Source organism: Vombatus ursinus, unplaced genomic scaffold, assembly GCF_900497805.2.
Source record: "Vombatus ursinus unplaced genomic scaffold, bare-nosed wombat genome assembly UNPS02010980.1, whole genome shotgun sequence".
NCBI classification, from domain to species: domain Eukaryota; kingdom Metazoa; phylum Chordata; class Mammalia; order Diprotodontia; family Vombatidae; genus Vombatus; species Vombatus ursinus.
In genome coordinates, this window is record NW_020950758.1 from 6,172,822 (window position 1) to 6,178,530 (window position 5,709).

The window sequence follows — 5,709 nt, forward strand, 5'->3', positions numbered from 1 at the left end:
AAAGCCTGGCCTGCGCTAGCAGGGTTGCGGGGCTGGGACCCGCGTACTGCACCTTGGCACACGCATACCTGAGAAGGACCAGAGTTGCATTACCCTGCTCCTCCCCCATGGGATTTCCAGTCACCTGCGGAGGGGTGAGCATCTACACCGCCTGTGGGGCTCTCCCTCTGGGCGGTGGGGATGCAGTGGGGGTAGGGGGGGCTTTGTGCATAGGCAGGTGCATTGGGAAGGAGTTCGGGATCTGGAACAGGAAGAGACCCCAGGGAGCATCCAGTCCGAGGACCTGATTTGACAAAGGAGGAAACTGAGGCATAAAGAAGTTAGGGAGTTTGGACTTGCCCGAGCGACACAGGAAGCTAGATGGCGCAGTGGCTAGAGTGCTGGCTCTGGGGTCAAGAAAACATGAGTTCAGTTCGACCTCAGATAAATCATTGGCCCTGGGCAAGTCACTTCACCCCCTTTGCCTCAGTTTCCTCATCTGTAAAATGAGCTGGAGAAAGAAATGGCAAACCCCTCCAGTATCTCTGCCAAGAAAACCCCAAATGGGGTCACGAAGAGTCAGACACGACTGAAGAGCCGAGACAAGGTTAGAATCCCGTTTTCTGATCCCCAAGCCATAGTTTTGGGAAACGAGAAGGAGCTTAGCTTTTAGCATTGGACCAAGCCCCTCATTTGACAGAAGAGGAAAGTGAGGCCCAGAAAAGGGAAGGGACTGATTCGAAGTCTCGCATAAGAGTCAGGGCTCCAGGCTGGAGTCCCTCGGGTTTCCCGACGCCTGCAGGCTTTTCCCGCAGTGCCTAGGTGCCTCCCTCTTCCTGCTCTCCTCGAGGGTCTGATTGACACTCATGGGTGTCCACAGACACTGCGCACAGGCACCCCCATGCACGCAGCTACAGATCCACGGACGAACACGTACACACACACACACACACACACACACACACACACACACACACCAAATCAATCCATCTACCGAACATACACATACGTATACACATACACACTCTCTCTCTGATACACACACACTCTCTGATACATACACACACACACACACACACTGACACTCCCCCGCCCAGCTCACACACACACTCACACGCGCGCACACAAACTCTCTCATACACACACAAAGATACACATCAATCCATCCACCCAAGATACACATTCTCTCTCTCTCTCTCTCTGATACACACACACACACACACACACACCCCAAATCAATCCATCTACCCAACACACACATACGTATACACATACACACTCTCTCTCTGATACACACACACACACACTCACACACCCCAAATCAATCCATCTATCCAACACACACATACGTATACACATACACACTCTCTCTCTGATACACACACACTCTCTGATACACGCACACACACACACACAGAGGCTCAGAGCCCCACGTCCCCGGGCAGGGGGGGTGGGGGGTGGAGTTCCGAGCCACCCCCCCTCTTTCTCCCCTCTCCCCGGCCTGTTCCTCCCTTCCCAGGCCTGACCATTCAGGAGGGGCGGGGCGGGGCGGAGGGGATCCCGGGCGGGCCGGGAGAGGAGGGGCTGGGACTGCGGGCGGCCAGGGGGCGGGGCCGGGGCGGGCTTTGGGCGTCCGGGCCAATGGGAGAGCGGCTGGGTTCGACCCCGCCCCTCCCGCCTCCTCCTGCGCAGCCCCCCCCCCCGTCCTCCAGGGCTGCCCCCCGAGACGGGCTCACCCACAAGCTGCTGGGCAGACTGACCGACTGGCGGCGGGCCGGCTGCGCTGCGCTGCGCGGGGCTGGGCTCGGCCGCGGCCGCCGCCGCATCGGGAAGAAGAACTTGCCGCGGGGCGGGTGGAGGGGCCCGGCTTCCTGGGGCCGGAGCCGGAGCCGGAGCCGGAGCCGGAGCCAGGGCACGCAGGGCGAGGACCCTCTCCTTGCACCCGACATGTGTCTCACCCTTCCAGGTGTGTGTCCCAGGACCCTCCTCTTCTCCCTTTTCCCTTCCCTTCGCCCTCCCTCCCCTCTGCGGGACCCCCTCAACTTTCCCCCTTTTCCCTGGGCGGAGCTCGGAGCCAGAGCTTCCCATCCTGGGTCCCAGGACGGACTCACCCCCGCCGGGGAGAGGGAGGGCGGGCGCAGCCCCATTTGGCAGGTGAGCAAACTGAGCCTGGGGCCGGGAGACATTTGCCCCGGGTCACCTGTCTGGCCAGAGAAGCCTGGGCGCGAGCTACTGCGCCGCCCTGCCTCCTGTGCTGGTTGTCCCGGCTATTGGCACCTGACGAGGAGTCACCAGCTCCTGGACCGGGCTGGCCCCGGGGCCAGGCGCCCCCTTCCCAGAGTGCCTGTTGCTTGTTGGGGTGAGGAACTGATGGGAGCAGTTCTGTAGCGGGGCCTGGAGCCCAGCGCTGCTGCTGACATCAATCAGCCCAGAAGCCCGAGGCAGCACTTGTCTGGGGGCAACCCAGGGTGCCCAGCCTGGCCAGGGGCTGCCCATCCAGCTACAGGGTTAGTGGCCAAGAGATTAGCAGCTGTTCCAGGCCTCCCCTCTACAGCACCCAGCAGGCCCGCAGGAAATGAATGATTCATAACATCTCTGCTATGTCCCAGCCAGAGGGAGCTTAGAGCTCCTTTGGTCCATTCCCCTCCTTTGACAAACAGGGAAACTGAGGCCCAGAGAGGGGAAGTCATTTACCCAAGGTCACTGAGGTTGTGAGAGGGAGCAGCAGGCTTCTGGAGCTCTGTTAGGGCTCCTGCCATTCTCCCAGCCTGGCTCAGTTCAACTGAATTACCCGAATATCAGTGAAATGCCTGCTGGGTGCCCACCAGTTCAACCTGAGGCCCTCAGGCAGCTCTGGAGCCTAGTCAAAAATTGGTGTGTGTGTGTGTGTGTGTGTGTGTGTGTGTGTGTGTGTGAGTGACAGGCCTGGTATCGTACAAACAAGTCAGACTTTTCAAGTGATGGTCCCTGCACTTGCTGGGGGGGGGGGGGTGGGGGCAAATCTCTGTCCTCCCATCCTGGGCTGGAGGGGGGCAGGGGGCTCCAAGGTCCCATCCAGCTTTAAACCCTAGGATTTGGGGGATGGAAAGAAGCAGATGAGGAGAATTCCAAGATAAGTGTAATGAAGAGTCAGGAAAAAAGCAGGCAAAGTGCTCTAGGAAAATAGAAGCAGAGAGGACTCTTGAGGTTGGGTTTGAGGAGACCAGGGTAGGCTCCCTGGAGGAGACTGGGTGCTGACCTGTTCCAGGTCTGGTTCCAGCTACAGGCTGAGCCCACCTCTCCCTCTCCCCCACTTCAGGCACCAATCTAGCTGCTGTAGTACCAGCACTCTGGAAGGCAGGGACACAGAGCCTTCCAAAATCAGAGGGAAGGCCACAGGTGGGGTAGGGGTGGGGAGCTCTGGATCATAGGTCCTTAGAATGGCAGAGCTTCGAGGGAGCTTGGGATCCTTTAGTCCAAGCCTTCATTTTAGAAGTGCAGAAACGGAGCCTCAGAGAAGTCAAGTGACATGCTTAAGGTCACAGAGCTAGGTCAGTGGTGGAGCTGCAAGGTCTTGGGAAATTCCTTTGAATTCTCATTCTCCTTTTTGGTAGAGGGCTTATCCTTCTGGTGGGATAGAGGGGAGAAGGCTTTTTGGGGTATCCTGATTGAAAATTGGGAGAGATCATGGGGTCCCAGAATGATGGAAGCTGGGAGGGACCTTGATCAACTATTCTCCCCTTCCTTATTTTCCATAGAAGGAAATGAGTTGCGTGTGTGCGCCCGCGTGCTGTGTAGTTCAATGTGTGTGTGTGTGCATACGTGCGCGCAGGGGGAGGCTGCCCAGCTGAAATGCTCTTGGGGGGACCTGGGGCTCTGCCTGGGTCTGGCTCCCTTTCCCAGGCCCTGCCAGGTGCCCTGCACTTTCTTGCCAACGGTGCCAGACAAATCAGGAGAAGCCTGTCTCCAGGCTCCATGCTGTCTGGTCAGTGGCAGCTGGGGCTCAGCAGATTTCTGCTGCAGGGGCCACGGCTGTGGCATTGCAGGGCTTCCTCCGTCCCCCCTCTTCCTGTGCGGGAGCTGTCAGTGCCCCCCAGTAGCCAGTGGTTGGGGGAGGCAGTGCTGTGCCATCAGGCATGAGCAGACCCCTCAGGAGCCAAGCCGATGGTTTGGGAATTTTCCCCCTTCCTTCTAGAAGGCAAACTCAGGCTATGAGAGAGGAGAGACACCAAGTCTCTTGTTTTATAGATGGGGAAACTGAGGCCCAAGGAGGCTTAGCCTAAGGATGTGCAGGGAGAGGCCAGTTCATGGTGGGGAAACAGGGACCCAGAAAGGGGGGCTTTCCTTCCTCAAGGTCAAAGTTGTGCATCTAAGGTGGATTTTAAAACTGAAGCTCATATTTGCTGGGAGGGGGAGTTTAGAGAGGAGAAGGCCTCTCATTGGTCCCTTATCCTGCAGCCCTGGAGGAGCCCAGGGGGTGATACGGCCATTCTGGGCCCCCTTTCTGGAGTCCTGAGGCCCTGGGCAGAGGCAGGGCACGCTTTGGGAGACCATGGACCAGTCCCTCAGTCTGGGACCATTTGCCTAAATGATTTGCATGTGAATTGAATTGGAGCTGTGTAATCTGGCCCCTGCTCTCCCCTTTCTCTACTGCTTGCAAATAGGGGCTGCGGGCTAGTCTTCGGCAAACAGGAAGAAGCAGCTGCCTGCTGGGCCATCCCCCTGCCTAGACCCTCTGTGCCTTCATGAGGAAGACCCTCCCTCCTAGCCACCTGAGACTCAGGCTTCAGGGTCCCCTTTCCTCCCGGCCTGCTCCCTGGGGGCCGAGATTCTGCCCCCAGGCAGGGCACGAGGGGCCATCCCTTCTAACCACTTCATTTCACCAAGGACTCCAAAGGGCCTGCGATGGCCCAAGGCTGTCCGTGTCTGAGACCCCTTCCAGCTCCAAGTCTGTGACCTCAGGGGCACAATTCGAACGGAGGTCCTTTGACTCTACCTCCCGACCTTCTTTTGTTTCCCACTTCTTCCCATTCCCCTTTTGTCCCCCAGGACCCCAGGCTTGTTAACACTCCACCTTCCCTCACTGGGGAGTTCTGCGTAACAATGAAATAGAAGGTGTCCCACCCCAAACCCAAACAGACTGAGTCCCTGCTGTAGAGGAGACATAAATTCTGAAAACGAAAGCCCAGGGCACTGCCAGAGGGTATGGGAGAGGTCCTTAGGGAGGCCTGAGGGGAGGCCTCCTGGCCCTGACCTGGGAGGTAAAAGGAACACAGGCCCTCGGCTTGCAGGCTTGCAGGTTTAGTGTCGGAAGGGACCGTGGAGACCGGTATCCCCTGCTCATGTGAAAGAAGAGGAAACAGGCCCAGGAGGGGAACTGGCCTGATCTATGATTGGGCCTCAAATCCCCTGGCTCGGAGACCCTCCCCCTTGGTGCAAGGGAACAGTGCATGAAGAAAAGTGTGTGAGATGGACCTGCTGAGGGGAGAGTCAGGAGTCAGTTGACTGAGGGTCGGGGTGTGGGACGGGACCACTGAGGGGAGCCAGAAGCTGACTGAGGGTCAGGTGTGTGGGACAGGACCACTGAGGGGAGCCAGGAGCTGATTGAGGGTCTGGTGTGTGGGATAGTACCACTGAGGGAGCCAGGAGCTGACTGAGGGTCAGGTGTGTGGGACAGGACCACTGAGGGGAGCCAGGAGTCATTTGAGGGTCTGGTGTGTGGGATAGGACCACTGAGGGGAGCCAGGAGCC

The 5,709-nt window shown here is 58.3% G+C and overlaps 1 protein-coding gene across 3 annotated transcripts in view; it reads left to right on the plus strand.

Moving 5' to 3' along the window:
* The first annotated feature begins 1,849 nt into the window (after nt 1-1,849).
* The window catches only part of KCNS3 (potassium voltage-gated channel modifier subfamily S member 3), a 41,818-nt gene continuing 37,958 nt past the window's right edge, over nt 1,850-5,709 (plus strand). For 2 of the 3 annotated variants that reach the window (XM_027855644.1, XM_027855645.1), the window contains exon 1: nt 1,850-1,945. The gene's annotated coding sequence lies outside the window, so the exon portion shown is untranslated. The remainder of the gene's footprint in view (nt 1,946-5,709) is intronic. The other variant, XM_027855646.1, reaches the window with a different exon arrangement.